Here is a 24,391-nt window from a genome sequence, read left to right on the forward strand (position 1 = left end):
TGTAATAAATCTGGTTATTACCTTAGTGATCTGATCTATACCCTTAAAAAACTTAGACTACGGTAGGACAGAGAAGATTGACTCTGCATTTATGTGCTGGAGAACATGTGTTCTTCCCTGGTGTAAGCAGTGCTACTCAAAGAGTGATCCGTGGACCCATGATTGTCCACAAACTGCTTGTTACCAGTTCACAGTGTGCTAGGCACAAAGCTTGAGAGTAAGCATTGATAGCAATTGAATAGTTATTTGCTGCTACTGAGTCTAATAATAATTTAAGAAACGGGGGACTCCTGGCTGGCTCAGTTTGTAGAGCATGTAACTCTTGGCTTGGGTCGGGAGTTCGAACCCCACGTTGGATGTAGAGATTACTTAAAAAAAAATAAAGTGTCAAATATTTATGGATATTTGCATCTGCAGCAGATAGATCACAAAACATTTATTTAGGAATTAATAGCTTTAATTTCCATGGCTTTGACCTTCTATTTTCCTAGTAATTCATTTTGATTGTATCATGCAAACTACTGGGCCAAAACAGAATACAAAAACAAAACAAAACAAAACGAAAATAAATTCACAAAAAGTGGGGTAGATGATATACTTGCCTATATTTTTGGATATGTTAAAAAAAAAAGGAAAAGAAAAAGCACAGAGAGAACTAGAATAATCTCTAGGGAAAATAAACTTCATACTTGACATTTTTAATGACAGCTCAATTGCTCAATAATTTGAATTCTGATTTTCTGCCATTCTAACAGTGCTTTCAATTTAGCTGTGTTAAATCTATTAGTTAGACAAGTATCATATTGTGCATTATTAAAATTTGTCTTGACCTTCAAAAAACTGAAAACTAGGGGCTCCTGGGTAGCTCAGTGGGTTAAGTCTCTGCCTTCGGCTCAGGTCATGATCTCAGGGTCCTGGGATGGAGCCCCGCATTAGGCTCTCTGCTCAGCAGGGAGCCTGCTCCCTCCTCTCTCTGCCTGCCTCTCTGCCTACTTGTGATCTCTGTCTGTCAAATAAATAAATAAAATCTTTAAAAAACAAAACAAAACAAAACAAAAAAACTGAAAACTAGTTCCACACTGTGTCATTTGCCATTTCTGGTTATTTTAGTACAAGTCTATTCTTAGGTCGTTTTTACAACATGGATATAAAACAGCATTTCAGAAGTTTAATCATTACAAAGATTGATTTTAGTTGTTTACATTCCCATATATATATATACCATGTTTGATTATCTATTTAGCTAATTGTTAGGCAAGAAAACTTTTTTTTTTTTTGGCTGCAGATATCAAAGTTAAACACAAATTACTATCAAGGGCTAGATAAACTGCTTTTTCTTTACGTATGGCAAATTGCTGCTCATATGTGGAGACCTCCATACACCCACACACGTACAGTGACACAATTTTTTGATGAATGTCAAAATAAAGGCACACGCTGGGAGTAGGAAATGTTATGATGTCAACTTGAGTTTCTGGCAATTCTACCTTAGAGACCTAATGGATGAGAAAAAATGGAACATGGGATATGAAATACAGAGACCAAGAGATTCTTGTGATTAGTTCTGTGATGTCTGTGGAATAATTTTCCTATTCATCAAGATAAAGTGAAGGAAGTTTGGTACCTTAACTGATATTCCAGAACAAAATGATTGAAGTGAGAAATTATTCAATCTACTTTCTTTCATACTGTGAGGAGTTTTTTACTGAAAATATAAATCAAGGAAAAGAGCCTCCATATTATAAAAAAACAATCAGATTTGTAAACACAAGAAACTGCAGACATGTAGCCATCCAATAAAACATACTGTGAATGACAGTGTTCCCATATATACCTTAAGCATTTATCATATCTAAAATCTATGACCCAGATCCTATTAAACAAGTGATCCCATTCTGGAGGAGGATTTTGTTCAACTCACTAGAATGACATGTAGAGGATTACTACACCAGAGAACTACATTAGGCCCCTGGGAAATGTGCCCTCACCTGGAAACATTCATTCTTTTGTACTAGAAACCTTGACCTTTCATGACAGTAGAATTCCTTAAGACTCATCAGGATTCTTTTCATATAAAGAACAAAAATCTTGTTAAATACCAAGAAAAGGCACTTATGGAGTAAAAGGTAATTTAACTATATTTCTTCAAGTATGGATTTAGATGTGCTGTAAAGTTTAGTGTTTTTCTTGCTTGAAACATTGGTTGGTGGAGGTGGTTATTTTCTTTACAGGCATAACACGCAATATTATAATAATTATGTACGCTAATAAATTTAACTTCAGATATTTAAGAGCTCGACAAACCTTTATTGAGTACCTACAATTCTATATCTATGTAGCAGATGAACAGGCAAGTCCAACAGGTACCCATGGCATTCACAGTTTTAGAGTTTAAAATACCTCTTACAACAGAGTAAGTTCAACTCTACAATGTATGATGTATAAAAGATAAAGCGATGTATGGGGTATGAAGGTGCAAGTGAGTAAATCACCCTGATTTCACAGACAACAACAGCAAACCTAGAAAAGTAATATCTGAGCTGGATCTTAAAGGACATAAAAAAAATGAACAAAAAATGAATAGGAAAGTAATGTCTGAGCTGGATTTTGAAGGACATAGAAGGGGAGGAAAAAATTTCATGCTCTTTTGACATAGCATGTACAAACCCACAAAGACAAATAAATGAACAGCAACCTCAAGAGATTGCAAACAATTTGATGTGGCTGCAAGACAAGCTACGAAGACTGTTGGGAGCTAAGATTCTGTAATTAGGCCAATGTTCATTACTAAGTATAATTTTTGCCCTTCTAACAAAAAATGCCAGTGTTATATTATGGGATTAGTTAATGAAGAATTTGAGATGAGAGTTTCAATGATCAGGCCTGTGTTCTAGGAAGTTGACTTTATTAGTAATGTAGAGACCAAATTTCATAGCATTTGCTCTTTTTTGAATGATGACATTAAGCTAGGTCAGGGGCCATGGAGAAAATGAGAAATGGAAGAAAGGAAAAAATATGAGGAACTGTAAAGTTATAATTTATAAGATAATAGATATTGGAGACCACTCATTAAGTCCCCCAAAAGATAAACATGTCAGGTGATGGATTTGTTCATTAACTAGGTGGGAGGAGTCTTTATACACATACACAGTGTATGTGTATAATTACCATGATGTAGCTTGAAATAACTTACAATTTTAGATGTCAATTATATGTCAATAAAGTTGAAATTAAAAAAGCAAAAATATTATTCCCTTCTTCTATGTCAATTTTTAGAAGAAAACAAGGTCACCCAGAATAGACATCACTCCCAAGGTTTCTTTGTGGTTGGATATAACCATGTGACCAAGTTCTGGCAAATGGGATAAAGAGGATGGATATTGTATAGCAGCTTCAGGGAACAAATACTATCTGCAAGATGGAAGGTTTGCCTTTTTTTTTTTTTTTTTAATCTCTTTCTTTTAATTGCTGTCAGAACTACAGGCATGATGGCTGGAACTCTATCAGCTCCCTTGAAGTCTCCTTTTTAGGAAGGGAGAACAGTGACCTACAAGAGTCTGAGTTTCTGAAGATATAATTAAAACAAAATAAATGATCATACATAAGCCCTTTCTACTTGAGGTCTCTGTTCACTTGTAATAAAATCTCTTCCTAGTGATATAGCCGTTAGAAGTGGAGGCAAGGAGGAAAAGCAAGTAGAGATTTCTAGCTTGGATGACTACTGAGTGAAAATTCATGTTCTGAGGGAAGATACTAACTTCAAGATTTAGAAATTTTGACGGAAAAATACCAGAGCGACTTTAAAAGGGAGAGGTCTAGTAGGTGGTGAAGGATACCAGTATGGAATTCGTGTGAATGGCAGGATATAAAGATACGTGAGGCGTAAAAATACGTGAAACGGACATGGCACCTTGACAATAGATATGATAGCCTTGGAGACCACTCAGAGGACATAAGAAAGCAGAGAAGGGAGCTGTAGGGAGCTCCAATGTGTAAACTGTGGGTGGAAGAAGAGAGGGGGAGGAAAAGGAAAAAAAGCGACAGAGGTGATGGTGGTGCCGGCGGGGCTGACCATGGTAACAATAGTAATCGGGTCATTTCCACAGCCAGTAGTAGATGCTGGGCACTACCATAAGCACCTTACATGTGGTAACACTTTTCAACCCTCAGAACAACTCTATCAGTAGTACCTAGCGGATACGTGAAGCACTGTTATCACCCACATTTTTAAAATTATTTTTTAAAGATTTTTTATTTATGTATTTGACAGACAGAGGTCACAAGTAGGCAGAGAGGCAGGCAGAGAGAGAGGAGGAAGCAGGCTCCCCGCTGAGCGGAGAGTCCGATGGGGGGCTGGGTCCCAGGACTCTGGAATCATGACCTGAGCCGAAGGCAGAGGTTTTAACCCACTGAGCCACCCAGGCGCCCCTTATTACCCCCATTTTAAAGGAAGCAGGCACAAAGAAGTTAAAAGTTGCTCAATATGGCACTGTTCAGTGGTGGTGTCCATTAGGGTGGCTCTAGTGCCCCTCCTCTTCACTATTTTACCCTATTTTCTCAAAATGGAGATATTCGACTATCAGGGCAGAGAAAGGCTGAGAATTTGAAAATAATGAAGTTATTAGGTCTTACTAATATTACAGAGAAGTCAGGGGAAGAGGGAAGGGCACTGACTGGATTTGACATTTTGGAGGTCATTTTGGAGGTCACCGGTGACTTCGCCAAGAATGAGAACCACTTTAGCTGAATGGTGGTTCAGAGTTTGATATGGCTAGACTGATGAGAAAGTCCATGCCTTCCTTTTATCACACACACACATATGCACATACACATTAAAAAAAAAAAAAAAAAGCCCTGTTTTTAAAAAGTGGGTGAGGCTATGGGGGGAAAGGGTATACCATTCATCTGTGCATTGAAGGTAAGAGTCTGAGAAAAAAATAGCGACAAAGGCTTTTTAAAAAGTTTGTTGTTAGATCATAGAGAATTAATCATAGAGAATTAAGTATGATGTATCATATGTAGTGAAGAAGTCATCAGACTATTTGAAAACGTGGAACAAAGATGGAAAACTAAGGGGCCAAGCAGTAAGGAAAGGTGGCAGACAATAGGCTATGTGGTAGGAGCATGGAAATGTGAATTTCCTCAATGTTTCAGTAGTAGTACCAAATAAAGACTGCCTGAAGATAATGCATCCTCGAGTACGTTCTGAGAACCAAGAAAAGGAACAAAACCAAAAAGGACCCAGAGGACAGCATCCACCATAAAAATCATATAGGGATAATTATCATGAAGTTTGGCTTCGAGTATTAGCTCTGCCCCAAACTCATGGATAGAACTCTTCCTGAGAACCATGATCTCTCAATTGTCTTATTTGCAAACGGCCCTCCTGAAATAGTATTTTTGCATGAAAAATGGAAATAAAAAGCCTCTGAGAAGAGAATATGCTCCACAAATTTATTATCATCAGGGAAAATATGAAGAAACTAAAAGTTACCAAGTGGGTTTCATGAGAAAAATACCAGCTCGGGGTCAGCCATGCTACATCCGTGCATGTCAGTGAGAGCAAATCACTCAGCCACACTGGATCTTGGTCACTTCTCTTGTGACATTAGGATAATTGTCCTTAGACCAAAGCCTCATTTGTATATCAAACTAAATAACTTGCTCAAAATAATTTTATAATACCTATCGCTACACAAAGGCACGTGATTCTTTCGGGATACATGAAATATCATTTGTAATACAAGATATTAACAACACAGTAATGATGAAGAGCATTCACATCCCAGTATCTCAGCGGTGGTGAGAGGTAGACTTGCCACAGATGTCACATCTGGTTTCCTTATTGTTCGGATGAGTCACACTTAATTTTAAACAGCAAGGCAGTTCTGTGAACAAAGGAAGTGGTCTAGGACATCACAACTCTGCTGGCCAAAAAATGGTTAACTGCCATATGCTAGCCAATGGAACAGGGAGAAGATGCGTAGCCACCACTGCTCTGGTGGGGAAAAGATGTTGCTGGAGACTGTGGCTGAGGCAGTTTCAGTGAAGTTATGGGAAATCTCTGTGCTTTTCCCATGTGGTCTCGCCACATCCTCGAAGACCCCCACGGTGGGTCTCTTGGGAGAGATGTAAAGTTATAGTCAGGGGCAGGAAGGCAGACAGAACGTAGGAGACAGGAAGTAGAGAGGCAACCAAGGACAAGGATGAGGGAAGATTGGGATACAAGGGAAGAAGCAGAGCTCTGGAAAAACAGGAGTCATCAGACGGTGCTGCTGCACACACTCTATTTGGACTGGGGTACTTGGGGGTAAGCCGAGAGCAGGACAGCAGAAAAGTCACTCAGCAAAATAATCCATGTGGGCTAGTCACAAGGACATTTCACTTTCGTATGTGTCTAAAACTTCAAAATATCTAGTACACATGACTAAGAATTTATTGCACACAAAGACTTAGAAATTTTGTAAAGTCACTATCTTGGTAACATTGACCTTTTCTCTCTTGAAAGCCATATATTCTTTGGTCGGATCTCTTTTTTCTCTGTTACCACGGCCTTTTATCCTCTGACCTCTTTTTGCTCTTACCCGACAAAGTAGATGTCTCGGTGCTCATGACGTCAGCCCTGTTTTTATTCAACTGATACCCGTATTCAAAATCTCGAACTCAGAACCCCACTCATACCATGGAGTCTTATTTTTAATGATTTACAGATTTTCCTTGCTTTCCACTGACCTTTACATAAACCTGGTTTTTCCAAAAATCCCATCATCCCTCATGAGACAAGTGTCTCTTCTTCTCCTCACTCTCTGTCTAATTACACCGCCCCCGTGCTTATCTTCCAGTCCAGAAATCATGCGGTTATCAAGGCTTTCATTCAACATATCTCTCTCTACTTCACAACATTAACACCACACAAATGTAGATCTTCCTTATCCCACATATGAGCTACTATAACAGCTTAAATTCATTATCTTTGTTTACCTAAATCATTGTATGTATTGTGTCACCTTCCCATTCAAAACACTGTAATAGCTCTTAGCAGATCTTCTACAGTTTAATTTTAGATATCAACATCTTACTTCTCATTACTCATGACATGGTTGGAAATTAATAACCTTTTTATAATTAAAAAGAAACTTTAAAATAATAACCTTTTAAAATACTAAAATAATAACACTTATAATAAATAAAAATAACTTAAAAATAATAACATTTTTGTAATTAAAAAATAATACTTTTAAAAATACTTTTTTTAAAAATACTTTTTTTTAAAGTTTTTACTGAATTTCTGTTACCTGTTGGCACTGTGGTAAACTGGGCTATATGTGGCACCCTCCTGTTCTCTAGGGGTTTAAGACTACAGAGATGTGGGTGAACAGTGCAGCTCCTGCTACCCTAGAAGTATGTAGATGGATCCCGAGAATAGGGACTTAATAGAAACTTGGGCCACAATGGAAAATTTTTTAAAGAAGTAGAAGAATGAGCTGAGTCCTAAAAAGACAAATAGGAATTAAGTGGGAAAGATAAGAGATGAAGACATTTTAGGCATGGGGATCAGTAGCTTGAGGATACATGGTGTTTTTAAGGAATCCCAAATTGCTTTTTTATGGGTGGAGTACAATGTTTAGCTATAAACTTACAGAAGTAGGCTGGGGTCAAATGATGAGAGACCTTGTGAACATGACTAAGAGATGTTCATTTTATGCTGAAAGCAATGGGACTGCTAAAAGATTTTAAGTAAGATAACAAATTGCATGGTCATATTTGTGTTTCAGAAAAATGCCTGGAAACAGAGTTGAAAACCCTTGGAAGGGATGATACTGAGGTAGAGAAACCAAGTTAAGAAGTTTGGGTTTCTCACAATGTCTTGGGAAAAGTTACTGCTTAAAACAACCCTTACCACCACCATCACAGGGGAAAAACAAACAAACAAACAAACAAAAACCCACTTTTGTTCACAGTCAGTGTGTAAACCCAATGGGCCAACAAAATTATTTTTGGTAGTGAAGACATATTAAAATTTAAAAAAATTTTCAAAATATGTGTCTACTTTGCAAAACAAAGAGATCAGCATTTCATAAGTTGTAGGTAAAAATAAATCCTTTGAATTCAGTAACAGGCTAGGGAAATGCCCTCTAATTCCCACGGTTTTCTCTTCTAATCTGTTAAGATATTTTTCTCTTGTATTTTATTCATAGATAATTAAGAACAGAGATTCATTAATTTATGTTACATTATATTCAGCTTTTTAATAAAAAAATGGAGCTGGGGAATGCAGATTCTACTTCATAAGAGGATTTAAAAAATAAATTACTCTTAGTTTTTAACTCCTTGCATATAATATAAACCATATGTAAACAACACTATGCAGAATCCGGATTAAAAAAACACTCGTTGTGTTGAACTGTTGAATGTGTATGTTGTTCTGAACACTCCTCCCCCATTTAATTCCTGCAATCTGTCTGCCAGTATAGGCTTCTTAATCATTTGCCATACTGTGTTTTCATCTGAAAGACTTGTGTATATTTATAGAAGACCAACAGAGAGCCAGCACCATAAGACATTTAAATACACTCTGGTAGATCAGTATCATCACTACCTAAGAACTTGTTAGAAATAAAAATTATTGGGCCCCACCCAATTCTTAGAGAATAAGAATTTCTAGGGTTATGGCTCAGGAATCTGTATCTTAGCAAGCTTTCCAGATGAGTCTTATGTAGCTTTAACTTAAGAAGAATTGTGGAAAAATGATCAATCCTAAAGCAGGATAATCTAAAAGCACTTCATTAAAAAATTAATTTTGCTGCTGTGAATGTCTGGATTTTTAACAGATACCCACAAATACCAACTAAACTTGTACCAAACCTGTATTGTCTCCAGTTGAACCAGTTATGTCTTCTTAATCACATAACCATGATTCACAGGAAATAGATCCCTCTAAGCTTATGTTACCTACTCCTGAGCTCCTACATCACTAGAGACCTGATAAGCTCATCCAACAGGAGAGATCAGCCCGTTCAGTAGAAAGTACATTTAGGATAAGAAATGAAGGTCCTCAGTATGGACATTGTTTTTTAAATACAAATTACCCAATAAAACTCAAAGGCATAGTATTTTCAATGAGTTTGTGCGAATAATTGTTGGTCACATTTTTTTCTGGGTTATAACAAATATTCTTATTTTGCAAATTAGTTGTTTGATACTGACAATTACAATAACTTAACCAGGGGTATAATGTGCGGAAACCGATTAGAATGCATTACGAATTAAGAGACAAAGCATTTCTTTTTCTTGATGGAAATCAAATAAAAATGTCAAACTGCTGCAATCAGACATCCTAGATATGAATATTCATTGGCAACTGTTCATGGCAGATTTATGAATTCTTTCACCTGCTGTTAGGAGGAAAAAGGAAAACATTAAATTGTCAAATAAAGCTATTAACATAAGCTAAGAGAAAAAAAATATATACACAGATGGATGCTGATCTTGGAATTATGCAATCTTACCAAAAAAAGACCTATTTCTTTGATATTGTGAAAACATTAGCTTTATGCCTGCAGATTGCAAAGGTCTGAGATTTGAACTCAGTATCCACGAGCAGCACTCTGTCTTGTGGTTTATGGAGGACAGGGAAACCAAACATTGATCACCTTGTCATGGTAAAGCTATGTGTAAAGATACTCATTAACAATCCAAGTCATACTTAGAACGTCTGCCTCATTTCTTCAGCAACATTTAGATCAACATCCACACACACACTGAACTATTTTGCCCTAAAGAAAAGCTTTTGATTAAATTAGATGGTATCATTTAAATGGATGATAACAAACTACTTCAGTGGATTTGTTTTCAAGGTTTAGTAATGAAAAACCATATAAAATGTTTGTTTAGGCATGTTAGGTTGCTTACTTAACCATGTGTGAATTTCAGTTAATTTGTGGAACACAGTTTTCATGAGCATTTTTAGTGCTTCCTGAATTATTACCAGGGCTGGAATGCTACAAAAACATAACATTTCCTGGAGCACTTCAGCACTTTCATTTATAGGCAAGGAGAGGATGCACAGAAGGAGTAAAAACTACACTTCATATATTTCATTATTTTCTCACATACAATTTGATTCTTTTTTGGTTCAGATATTTTTTGGCTCAACTTTTAGATGTCTTTCAGGCTATTATCTCTGACACAATCTTTTAAAGAGTTATAGAATTTTTTCCCCTTTTAGTTTATGGCTTAAATAAATACATATTTAATACAAATGGGCTCTTTCATGTTAATTAGTTGAATAAAACAGTAATGGAACTATTAGGCCAAGAAGACTTTGGGTTGTATTAATACCCAATAGTCGTAAGATTTCAACTAAGTATTTGGCACAGCAATTGTGGCATTTTTTATTTTTCACAAGACAAGGCATTTGAAGAGAACTGCAGAGGTCTGAAACGTTACTTTTCCTCAACTATGCCAACAAGTTAAACTAGAAGTCATCTGAATATAATCCCAACACATTGATTTGATTGACAAAACCAAAGTCAATGGCGCTAAATTCTTAAAAGTTTGCATTATCACAGTCATTCATTGTTGGTGGAAGTGTAAGTTAATGTTGTCTATGGAGGAAAATTTGGAACATTTGTTATGGAGGATAATTCATCCAACGTATAAAAATTAAATATGCATATGCCATTCATACCAGCAATCCCATTTCAAGGAACTAAACATACAACAGTTTTCTATATTCAAAAGTAATCATCGCATCACAGTTTGTAGCAGGAAAGGATTGAAAGCAGTCTAAATGTCTATTGATTGGGGACAGGTTAAATAAATCATGGTTCACCCACACGATGGATTATTTGAAGACATTGAAAGAATGAGGTTGTTCTGTATGCATTGATGTGGACTGATCTTTAAGTGTATTTTTTTTAGAAGATTTTGTTTATTTATCTGAGGAGACAGAGAGAAACCACTCAAGTGGGGAAGAGGGGCAGAGGGAGAGGGACAAGCAGATTCTGTGCAGAGTACAGACCCAATGCCAGGCTCAATCCCAGGTCCCTGGGATCATGACCTGAGCTGAAGGCAGACGCTTAACTGCCTAAGCCACCCAGGTGCCCCTTAAAGTGTATTTTTAAATTAAAACATCAAGCCACAAGATTGTGTGTATAATATGTTCTAATTTTAATGTAAGACCCAGAGAGAGAGAATCTATTTTTTTTCTGTTTATCATCTATGTATGAGTCTAGGATAGGCAAGAGACTCAAAGCAATGCTCGTCTCTACTAGGTGAGCGGTGTAGGAATATACACATTTTTCATCCTAAGACTTCTTGCATTTTAAAGATATTTATCAGTAAACGTCCTAGATAAATAATTTAAGAAATAAAATTTTAATTGCAAATAATTCATTTTCAAAAGTAAGCCACAGTATAAAAGAGTATGGATTAAGGTAGACATAGAATAAATACCATATCCTAAAGATTAAAGTGTTGTGCATTATGAACAGTTAGGGAATATCCTTCCGGTGGCCTTTCATTACTTAGTTTTTTAATCCAATGAGCTATATTTCATATCTCAAAGTTTTGCCACCAGTGCTACACTTTAAGATTTGATTATACTATAGGCCTTCTCCCAAAATTGCACACATGCAAACATCTACAGATTTGCAATAAATTCAGGGGACTTATTTATCGTAACCACTCCAAGACTATCCATGGATCCCTAATGCTCCATGAATCTGGGGATGACAAACCTTATTTGAATAATGACACAGAGGTAGAAATTAAGTATCATTCATTTTCATTCTCAAATTGTGTACAAAGAATGACTCTAATAATCAGTTTGAACAAGACTTCAAGAATAAGTACATGTATTAAATTGAAATTTGTGATTATAATCTAAGCCCAAGTAACTTCTGAAAAGCAATTACATTTACAGTCCCAAGTGGCCATCTTACCCGCTTCCTTTTACTCATTTTGTGTCTTGGCAACATTTCTATCATCACTGAAAAAATTGCTCAGGGGGAAAAAAACCACAACACCTAAATATTAAGAAAGTGTTACTATAGTCCAAGAGTTAAAGAGTAACAATATGGAGGTTGTATGTTTTTAAAAAGATTACTTGATACTACTTTCAAGGGTGTGTTGGGGCTTGATATTAAGATATACATTCAATATATATTAATCCAGAAATAAACTAAGAGACTAGCTCTTCAAATGCACACAATTACTTAACGATTACTCTAAATTTAACTAATATATATTTCCCAGGAAACTGCTGATAATGCTTTTATGTACATGTATATGAACTTTTTTTTAGTATTATATGTACAATAATCATCACACTTTTAAAATAATAAGAGTGACTACAACATCAACTGCCAAATACACAGGCAGAGTACATAGATGTATTTGCTAATATAAATTTTATAATTACTACACTATAATGAAAGATATTTAATCACACCATAGGCATGTTATTCTTACACAATATCACTGTTCTTTCAGATTGGGGCTGTGTATATGGAGGTTTCCGTCAGTTATTTTTATGGGTTTGTTTGAGCTTCTCATTTTCTCTATCTTAAAACATTTGAAACGTAGCATAACATCTCTTTCCTTTGACCTCTTCTGACAAATTAAATATTCAACAACCCTGAAGCATCCATTACCCTTGAGATGACATCATGATCTCAACAACACTCCTTTAGGCAAATCAACATAATTACCGCACATCTAGAACATACAGAGCTTCTTCTTAGACAAGGCAGTGAGAGTCTCTGCTATTAAGAGGTCAAGATTAGGTTTAAAGGGTACAGGTTTTGGATTTAGCACTTTACTTAATGTCTGGGTAACAAATATAATCTCCCTTTAATTAATAAATGCAGAAAGATGAAGTTATAAAATCCATATTTATAGGGTATGATGGGAATTAATATTCTATAACATCTATTTTGGATATCAAGGCATTTACCAAAATACCTTTTTCCCAGTTTTTTAAAGGAGTAAAGGTAGGTGTTAGGTAAACTGAAGCACTTCCTAATAGGTTTCCCACTTAAGGGGGCAAAGGGATGTGCTCACTCATTATCGATGAAAGTGTTATTGGTGTATCTGATTATACAGCTAGACTTCTTAACTCAGGTCTTATTTGTAGTGGATCCCAGATATTCTAATGATGTCCTAATGACTATCTGAAAACAACAATAAGAACAGCAACAATATTTGCAAACAAGCCCTTATAGAGAATTTGTTCTGTGCCAAGCACTATTCTAAATGTTTTTAGATTCTTTAATTCATTTACTTCCTTACAGTCAATGGAGGTAATTTATTATTCTTTTTTAAAGATTTATTTATTTATTTTTGAGAGAGAAATAGAGCACAAGTGAGGGGGAGGAGGGGTACGGGAAGAGGGAGAGAGAGAGAATCTCAAGCCGACTCCCTGCTAAGCATGGTGCTTAGCTGGGAGCTGAGTCCCAAGACCCTGAGATCATGACCAGAGCTGAAATTGGGAGTCAGATGCTTAACAATTGAGCCACCCAAGCGCCCCTAGAAGTAATATTATTAACTCATTTAGAGACGAGGAAAATATGGTGAAGAAGGATTTACTTATCTTGCTCAAGGTCACAGAGCTTGGGGAGAATTTAAATCCAACCCAAGGAAATATACATATGTAAACACAATTAAACTACATTGGGCATTAAAGAGATGTTTTTAAATCACCTTATATTATATTATATTATGTTATATTTTCCAAAAGAAAGATTACAAGACTGGAGGAGTGATAATTACCTATGACATCATCTAACAGGTATTTCTTAGTTATTATTGGGTATTGTGGTGGATGCAAATTAGAAAGACATGAATGACAACCTATATGAAATTTGAAGAACCTAATGCAAAAAGCGAGTTTTCTGAAAGTGCTCTATTATTATAAACAGTTTCCACTTACATCAAGTAAGAAAATTAAAATATATCAGACAAAGAAATTTTCAATTGTTTCTGTAACTCTCATCTATATATTCTTATAACATTAGCAGTTATAAAGATATATTTAAAGCAGTGTTATTTGAATATTTTACAATTTTACTCTATAGTTTCTTTCTGTTAATTTAAGTCTAAACAATGTTCAAAGAACTTCCCTGACCCATTTTTATTTAAATGCCCCTAAAGTCTGTTACAGTCTGCTTTTCTGACTAACCTTCAGATTATCTACCACAAAGCCTTCCCTGAAAACTTATGTATAAATGATTTTAAAGTATGTGATTGAAAATACTCACTTAATATCAATTATGCCCAACTGTATATTCATATTTTACTGAAGTTTTTATGTATTATTTCTTGAAGGCTGGTTGTCGGATTTAACTTTTTCATCATTCCAAACAGCTCTCATATAATTTTCTCCATGATGGGAATATTCCATAATTGTGCCATACAATATAGTTGGCACTAGACACATAATGGCTATTGAGCGCTTAAAATGTGACTAGAGAGACTGACAATTGAATTTTTAATTTTATTGACTTTTAATTAATTTAAATTTAAAGTTAGTCACAGGTGGCTAGTAGCTGCCTATTAATAATGTACATCTATAGTGATGTACGCAGAATAGATATTTAATAAGTTCTGTGAAATAAATGAATGAGAGAGTGAATGCATTCACAGAACTTCTCAGATTCCTAAGAAATATCTATCCATACCCAAACTTTAATTTTCAAAAGTATGACAGACCATTTATGGAAGTAAACCTTCTGGAGATTGACAATCTTAGAATCATAAAGGTAGCCTAGGAGGATAGTCTCGATCATTCCGCCATCCAAGCTCTTACTTGATAAATTAATAGACAACTGAGTTCAGGGAAGAGAAGTTTTCTTGTTTCAAAACTAGACTGTGAAGAATCAAGACAAGGAGCTCAGGTACTTTTGTTCTGAGGGCAGTACTACTTGCCATAATATTCTAAAATTTTATGGGTAATTAACCTCTGTATATGATCTCCCTGTGAGACTGTAAATTTAGTCTAGTGTTTTGTTTTGGAGTTGCCTGGAAGCAGAGAGACCCCAAGGCAAGGATTAGAATACAGGTGGTTTACTTGAGCGGTATGAACAACACCAACAGGAGAATGAAATAGGGAATGTTAGGTAGCATAGTGAAAAGTATTATCAAGACAGATACTATGGACACTAAAGGTTAGTCCTGTGAGGAAAATTCTGGATAATGAAGTTTAGGGATAATGAAGTTTAAAATGCATACTTCAGAGTTATCCCAGTTTGGCAAAGGGAGGTGTCAAAGGAGGGAGTTGGCATATTTGTCTGCTCTGATCAGTCAAACCTCCCAGGCTTTCGGAATTCAGTAGAACTCAATGATGAAGTAAGGCCGAAGACATATTGATGGGACGTCTCCAGTTTGTGTTCTTGTGTTTACTTGGTTTTTAGTGCAGATTCAAACTATAGCAATTGTTCAATTAATAAGATCACATATAGTTCTTTTTATCATTAAATCATAGAATCTTGACAAAGTAAGACCTTTTGAAGATAAAAAGTACTTCGTATCCCAGGAGCTAACATAGTGTCTAGCACAAAATAAGTGATTTCCAAATTACTGTCATAACTTATCTTGTCAACATAATAGACAAAAGAACAACATAATATTTTGATAATTTATAGTTTCTACTACTTTCAGCAATCAATACTAATTGATTGTTAACTACCTATTTCTAAATAATCGTCATACATCAACTTATTATTCCCACCACAATACTGTTAAATATACTATTTATTATCTTGTCATACTATAATAAAGAATAAATAGTTTTTTAAGTCTTTTCTTTTGAAAAAACTTATGTGTACATTATGGCATTTTTAAATTAGTATTTATAATTTAATGCATTATTTTTATTTCTAATATGGGATTTCTTTTATATTGGGATCATTTTTGTTTTCTAAACCTGGAGATGGAAGCCTATGGAGTTTGATTTCTCTTAACCATCACTATGTTTGATGTTAAACAAATTTAGTTGCTGCAAAATTAGTTGTTTTCTGAAGTATACAATGCAGATATGGCCATGAAAAAAAATCAAAGTTTGGAAGAACACATGGAGTTGGAAAAAAAAATACGACTTCTCCCCTTAAGTTTATTTTTCCAAAGAAGAGGGCGCTTCCTATCACCACCTACGCTACACACTGAGCTCCTAGTAGATACAGTAGATGTGATGCTTACTATATTTCCTCGACTTTATTTTATTTCATTTTTTGAAGAAGAAAATCTTTTTATTAATCACAACATGGAATTGATTTGACATCCCATTAGGATCGAGCCTCGATAAATAATGCTGTTATAAAATTTACATCCATTCTGGAGGAAAATATTACATTATTAGGCCTCTTTTTTTTTAGAAAGTTTTTTAGAAAGTTTTATGGAATGTTTTTTTTTTTAGAAAAGTTTTTTAGAAAGTTTTTATGGAATGACTTTAGTAAACCTTTTCTTTTTCAACAGTAAATAGCATGTATTTTCAAACTGTGCTAAAAAGCACTTAGTAAAACAACTATAAAATCTACAATCATTAACAACTGGCAGGACTAGGACTATTCTGTTAAACATTAAGAACCATATTCCTGTTTTAGCTGTTACATCAATGCCCCCTTTTCACTGGTAAAGCAAACACTTTCTGGGAGTGCCATGATGATTAGTAAGTTTCCTCAGTTATTGATGCTTGCTTCCTCAAGGCTCAAATGAGTTTCCCCCCGTTTCACTCTCCTGGAGTAGAAACAAGTAACTGGGTTTTGTATAGAGGGAGGCTAATATTTTGAAATTCAGCTATTGAAATTTTCTAACTGATAATTTACAAAAGAAATGAATTATTACAGGAATAAGTCTGTGAACTACTCCAAGTTTTAAAATAACAAGACTTTGGAATAACTTCTCAAATTTACCTTTCCATTCTGGCACACGACTTGGGAATCCTAACATGTCTGATCCGCATTGCCGTAATTCTTCTATTGGCTACATTTTGCCCTCAATAAGAGTTAGGGTTGTGGTTTCAAACAATATTTGCATAGAAAGCATCTTTAAGTAAGTTTTCTTTTCACTGAACTGAGATTTTTTTTCATGTAGGTGCCTGTGGAAGGCAATGTAAACATACACACACACACACACACACACACACACACACACACACATATATATGCATATGTATACATATGCATATATATACATTTGCATACCCATGTGGGTGTGTATGTATGTGTTTTTAAAGTAAATTAGTTTTAGGGCTCTTGGGTGGCTCAATGGGTTAAGCATCTGCCTTCAGCTCAGGTCATGATCTCTGGGTCCCAGAGAATCAAGCCCCAGGGCTGGTTTCCTGCTCAGTGGGGAGTCTGCTTCTTCCTTTCCTTCTGCCCCTCTTGGCCGCTCATGCTCTCTCTTTCTCAAATAAATAAATAATAAAAAATTTTTAAAAAATAAAGTAAGTTACTTTTACCAGTAGAATAAAACTAAACTACAGGGACAACTCTGAGGACAGGTTAGTCTTCCTCACAACTCCTCTAGGTTGAGGAAGGCAGTACAATTCGCCAAGGGAGGGGATGAGGCTGTGGTAAGTCTTTTCATCATCCAACCATCTGGCCCTGCCAGGCCTCACCACCACAGTGATATGCACATCCGCTTCCTCAGAAGCACTGGCCTCTAGAGTCATGTCTGTCAGAAACAAGATGTTGATGGTTGAGCACCGACGGCTGTTTGCAGTCTTTTGGTAACTCTCTCCACTTTACATCCAATCTTGGTATCAAAATGACCATCATCAAGCTCAAGAATATCTCAGTTTGTAGAATGACCAAATAATAGCTCTGGGCTTCTACATTTCCTGAAGACAAGATACACACCTTCATTCCAGCCTCAGTCCATTTCCTGACTGCGGAAACTACATCTTCAAAGAGCTCTGTTTTCATGCCCCCAGCTGTGAAGGCAGCTCTCCACAGACAGCCCTGCATCTGTCTGAGCACTCTGGTCTTTTGCCTCAGAAACATCTGGCAGCACATGTTATCCACCACAGCCTGGATCATCCGCTGCAGGTCATCTGCTCCATTTCCAGATGTGGCAGATGTGACCAAATGGAAATTGCTGATATGCTTCCAATTAAACTAATAAAACTAAAATAGATACATTGGGGCAGTGGTTTTTAAAGCCTGTACCAGCATAGCTTGTTCAGCTGATTGTGCACGTCTTTTCTCAGGACCATGTTCAGTGAAGAGATTTCATGTTGGTCACTTGAAATTCATTATGGCGGGAGTAGTCACACCACGGGAATCATCAGTGTTACAGACTGAGTTGCCCCCTTCTCCATCCTGTCGTTAAACAGTAAGCAGCACCATTTACGAGTGTACCACCACATGGCCAAGACCATGAGACATCCCGGAACTCATAACTAATTTAATTTAGCATCCGATTTATTCACAGAAGCAACTTCACTTGTGCAATGTATAATAATTAGGTGACCAAAGTGACCAAAGTGTTTTTTTTTTTTTGTTTGTTTGTTTGTTTTCTGGAACCACAACAACAGAAACACCCACATGAATCCTAAGATGCGGTGTTGCTTTCTGTAATACTGTCTCTACAGCCTGAGGAAGTAATGATGGCGATTAGGAGTGTCCAGACTGATATTTTTTATTGCAACTAAATCTTTTTCTCTTTAATTTGGGGGCCATCACAATGTTTCCAATTTTTAATTTTGTTAATGAAATCACTAAAAAAATCTCTTGTCATCTCCCATCCTAATTTCATGACTGAAAGAACATTTAATACTAAGAAAAGTAAAATAAAAATATCTAATCTCTAAATACATTACAATTCTTCCTAGGAAAGAAAATTTTGCGGTCCTACACTACCACTTACTACGTATTAGTATAAGCTTTGTCACAAGCTGGCTGAGTACTTTGGAGCCCTCACACAATAATTATATTAATTTTTCTTAACAATAAGTCATCAAAAGAAGAATATTCTGAAGAAAAAAAAAACAGATAATATCAAGCTGTGAACTATGTTGAGAGTGCTTCAGTTGCCAGACAGAATACTCAGTTGCACTGACAAAGACCATGGGGTGTCTGTATCTCTCTTAGCTGAGGATGACTTTTCAGATTATCTAAATTTGTGACTTCCTTCTCTAAGCTCACTCAAGTACATTTCTTATAAGAAAACATTTTTTCAGTATTACTTTTGTACACAGACTATATGGCAATCTCCAAACACAAGTTTGTAGTCTCCTTTCCAGTTATCTTTCACTAAAATTAAGTTATTTTAATTCAACCCTTAGTCTCATGTACATTTCACTGAGTGTGATCCTTTCTGTTATTGGTAACATGTAGTTTCAGAATGAGATAAATGAGAACTCTACCTAGAGACAAGGTAAACTGATTCAAGCCTGGCCTGATCAACCTGTTCTGGCAGCGGGTCTGGCATATCCTGATCAACACTGGGATCAACACTGTCCTGTGGCCTTCAAACTATGATAAATATTATTTCAATGTCTTTAAAAATGTTCATTTATTTTAAGTGAGATTAGAGACTGGCATTTTTTAAGTCGTTACTTCTAGAAAACTATTGTCCATGTATTGAAATATTACTTTTCCCCTTCTGAATATGTAATAGGAACAGTGTGCATGTTACGTCACACCTCCTAATAAAAAAAGATGCATTAAAAAAATCCATTGTACAACAGTAGATCAACCAAGTAGACACAACCAAGTGTGCACTTGGCATATTTAACAAAGCTGACCAATAGCTCTAAATTAACACTGAATTTGCTTCTGTAAAGGAGAATTATTATTGACATTTCCAGCTTGTGGGGCCACTGAGAGTGAATAAGTTGATTGTTGTTCAATTATTTAATTAAGTTCCAGGAAAGATGTGAATCACAAGGCCTACCAGCATTAGCACTAAATTATAGAAACAGACCAGTATTGGTCAAAAAGCGGATTTCAATGATCCCTGAGAATATGTTATAGATTGACTGTCTTTATCTGCTAGTGTATTGACAGGGAACATGCAGAAAACTAATTTTGAAGTTTTTAATTATAATGACTTAAAAAAAAGTATAAGGAATTATGAACAGTTCATTGAGCTTAAGCACATAGGCTATTTTAGCTTATATGACCTCAGAAGAGCAACTAAATAGGTACAAACATAAAGAACAAAATATTCCCAAACCACTCTTGACCCAGACAACATACTGAGTATTGAGAATAATAAGTTGCCCTCATTAATAGTAAATCGGAGTCCAATAGTCCCCCTTTATTCTTGGTTTTCATTTCTGTAGTTTCAGTTAGCTGCAGTCAACTGTGGTCTGGAAGCAGAGGGTCCTCCTTCTGAGGAGAGGTCCCTATAGGTCAAGAGTAACCTAGTGCTAGGTCACAATGCATGTGTCATTCACCTTGGTTCATCTCATCATGCAGGCATTTTATCATCTCACATCATCAAAAGAAATATGAACACGGTACAAGAAGATATTTTGAGAGACCTCATTTGCACAATTTTTATTACAGTATATTGTTACAATTGTTCTATGTTATTATTAGTTATTATTCTTAATTTCTTACTGTGCCTGATGTATCAATTAAGCTTTATCATAGGGGTGTGTGTGTACATATATATATATGTACACACACATATATATAATGTATATATAGGTATATGACGTATATATTTTTATATCATATCATATGAGATTCATATATGTGTGTGTGTGTGTGTGTGTATGCATATATATATATGAAAAAGCAGGGAATATACACAGTTTGGTCCTATATTCAGTTTCAAGCACCCACTGGGATCTTGGAATAATCAATCCCCTGTGGATAAGGGGGGATTACTGTATTGCCCCTTGAAACTGTCATTTGGAGACACAAATGTGGAAGCACAAGAAATCCACTAATTTTTCAGGTTTTTAGATTTCTAAACATGTTAAGATGTTTACCATATGTACCTTATGAACATAATCCAACTAGTACAAATGGTAAGAATGTCTGCATGGTGAAATTTGGACAGAATATCATATTCACTGCAGTAAGCTGTAAACAATCTATGTAAAATATTTCTTTTAGGGACTAGCATATGTGCAAAGAATAACTATTCTGTTAATTACCAGTGTGAAAGAATAACTACTTTGTTAATTGATAGTAAGGTATATATGTTTATCTAGTAGCTAAACCTGTATCTGTATCTATGTCTATATATCCTTTATGATCAATTGCATCTATCATAGGAATGACAAACATGACCAACTAAGAAAAAGCAACAGATCCAATACAATTTTATTTCTTAAAGCTTTGGTTCTGTACCACATGCCAAAAGTCATCGCTAAATTAGGATACGTTGCCTTGTTTCAACCACCATTAGGTTATAGCACAGAGCTATTGGATTATAGGCAATGCATTGTATTTGATTGCCCACTGTCAAGTTCAGGTGTCATAAGTCATGTTCCACAATGTTAGTTCTAAACCTACGAATTTTAACCAGTGACTTTGATGATTGAATTGTGAACATGAGTGAACATGATCTTTAGTTTTACAGATGTTATGGAGAGTGACATCTCCAGCACTACAGAGGAAAAGAATGTGAATACGAAATAGCCTTAAGAAATTCTACAAGTTTTCAGAATTAATTGTGATAAAATTCAAGAGGAACAAATAAAGGTCATCATAATATTGAAAAAACTAAGGGAATACAAAAGTGAAGAAATGTTGTCTATGCATAAACATTTTTGAAGAAAGTCTGAAGCACCATAGAGAAAGGAGATCAAAAGTCAAATGGGTACATAATGTACTTTAACTTTTTTTTTAAAGATTTTATTTATTTATTTGACAGATAGAGATCACAAGTAGGCAGAGAGGCAGGCAGAGAGAGAGAGAGAGAGGAAGCAGGCTCCCTGCCAAGCAGAGAGCCCGATGCGGGGCTCGATCCCAGGACCCTGGGATCATGACCTGAGCGAAAGGCAGAGGCTTTAACCCACTGAGCCACCCAGGCGCCCCGATGTACTTTAATTTTAAAGGGAGTGACAGACTTAGTTACTTGAATGAGGTAATAATAGTATAATGCTGTGGACAAAGGATTTGGAACAGGAGACTTGGAATTGAATCCAAGTGCCACACTTACTAACCTTGAGATCTTGGGTTAGCCATTCTATATCTCTGAACCTCATTTGAAAAATGGACATGTTAACAATATCTAGTTAAACTAAAAAATAATTGGGATAATTTATGTAAAAATGTATTGTAAATTTTAAATTACTGTTTACTACTGCTGATTTTTGAAAATAATTTTTATAAAGGTAATAGTCTTTCAAATTACAGATATTTTATTCACATTGTATAAAATTTTCAGAAGCTTTAAACATTTTAAGATTTTTAGATAACATAACTCTATCAGAAGGGCTTAAATACCATTTCATTTTTTAAAATGTTTTAACCAGGGGTTAAAATACTTAAATACCGTTTCATTTTTTAAAATGTTTTAACCAGGGGTTAAAATGTTTTAACCAGGGGTGCCTGGGTGGCTCAGTGGGTTAAAGCCTCTGCTATCGGCTCAGGTCATGATCGCCTCTGCTATCGGCTCAGGTCATGATCCTAGGGTCCTGGGATCAAGCCCTGCATCTGGCTCTCTGCTCAGCGGGGAGCCTGCTTCCTCCTCTCTCTCTCCCTGGCTCTCTGCCTACTTTGATCTCTGTCTGTCAAATAAATAAATAAATTCTTAAAAAAAAATAGAATGTCTTAACCATAAGGTAATTTCTAGAACACAGATGAGAAGTAAGCATTTTAAATTGCTTTTAAAAAACCCCAAAGTTTCGGGGCGCCTGGGTTAAAGCCTCTGCCTTCGGCTCAGGTCATGATCTCAGGGTCCTGGGATTGAGCCCCATGTCGGGCTCTCTGCTCCGTGGGGAGCCTGCTTCCTCCTCTCTCTTTGCCTGCCTCTCTGCCTAGTTGTGATTTCTGTCAAATAAATAAAATATTAAAAAAAAAACAAACCAAAGTTTCATTTTGTTAACTATGGTATTGGAGTTTTAACTCTTGTTTTAAACCAAGGTTATTAGGTTCTGGAAGGCTATAAAATCTTTTATTTTCTAAGTTTCAAAAAACATGACTATATATTCATCCATCTGAGAATCTGAGAATATTCATATAAAGTCCAGGCTACAAACGATTTGGATATTGTCTAAAAGATCTTTCGGGGCACCTGGGTGGCACAGTGAGTTAAATGTCTGATTCTTGGTTTTAGCTTGCATCATGATCTTGGGGTCGTGAGATGGGGCCCCATGTTGGGCTCCACTTTCAGTTCAGAGTCAGCTTGAGATTCTCACTCTCACTCTGCCCCTCCTGCTCAGGCTCTCTCTCTAGAACTCTCTAAAATAAATAAATAAATCTTAAAAAAAAAAAATCTTTTAGCGGCTCTTCTTGGTTTAATTGTTGGTCTTTTCTTCCTCTTCCTCTCCTCCTTCATGTTCCTCTTTCTCCTCCATTCCCTCCTCTCCCTCTCTTCCAATTTGCTACCGCTAATTCATTGTTTTTACTAGCCTAAAGTTTCTACTCTGTTGGTTTTTCTAATGAAGTAAATACATCATTATATTGCTAGCGTATAAATACTTAGGTTTTTCTTTCCCCTTTAGCCTTAGGCGAAAGAAGGAGACCCTGGCAGAAAAGCCAAATTTCTAGATTGAATGCCAAGAAAGGAAAATAGAATCCAATGCAAATCAATAGCAACCTCTGCTTTCCAGAGGTATATAGATGTAGGCGTATTATAAGGTATACACAATTGGAACCTCCAAATCCTATTTGGGATAAAAAACTTATGGAACTAATGAGATCCAGGTATAAGTAAAGCTCAAAGAAAAACTGCTGAGGAAAAGGCAGGGACTCAAGTATGTACAGTTAAATTCAATAATCTAAACATTTTTCTTAAAAACAGAACAAACCAAAACTATCCATGGTTTCCACTTACTGCTGTTCCATGCTCTGAACCCCACAGCCTTAATATGAAAAATCATTTCTCTTGATAAGGTAGTTTAATTTGCACATGTGGTTTACTACATACACAGATCTTTCTACATTTCCTGATTTATTGGTGTGAAAATTTCACTGATCCAGAAGAATTTATACTAAAATTGCCTGGTAATATGAAATCTGTTCAGGAAGATTAGAAAACCATATTATATTCCCAAAAGATTACACTATCATTTATAACAGTTGCATCCAAACTAACTCATACTTACTCAGTTGCAAACAACATTACATGATGTATTTTAACCCTAAACATGCTATTTATGCAAATAATGTAAGTGTTGGGGCGCCTGGGTGGCTCAGTGGGTTAAAGCCTCTGCCTTCGGCTCAGGTCATGATCTCAAGGTCCTGGGATCGAGCCCCACATCGGG

General features: G+C 35.8%; 1 protein-coding gene and 1 pseudogene across 17 annotated transcripts in view; both read right to left on the bottom strand.

Moving 5' to 3' along the window:
* The window catches only part of ROBO2 (roundabout guidance receptor 2), a 1,322,570-nt gene that overhangs the window by 764,399 nt on the left and 533,780 nt on the right, over nt 1-24,391 (bottom strand). The window lies entirely within an intron of this gene.
* LOC123940003 lies at nt 17,477-18,068 on the bottom strand (annotated as a pseudogene).

The sequence above is a fragment of the Meles meles genome, chromosome 4, assembly GCF_922984935.1.
Source record: "Meles meles chromosome 4, mMelMel3.1 paternal haplotype, whole genome shotgun sequence".
NCBI classification, from domain to species: domain Eukaryota; kingdom Metazoa; phylum Chordata; class Mammalia; order Carnivora; family Mustelidae; genus Meles; species Meles meles.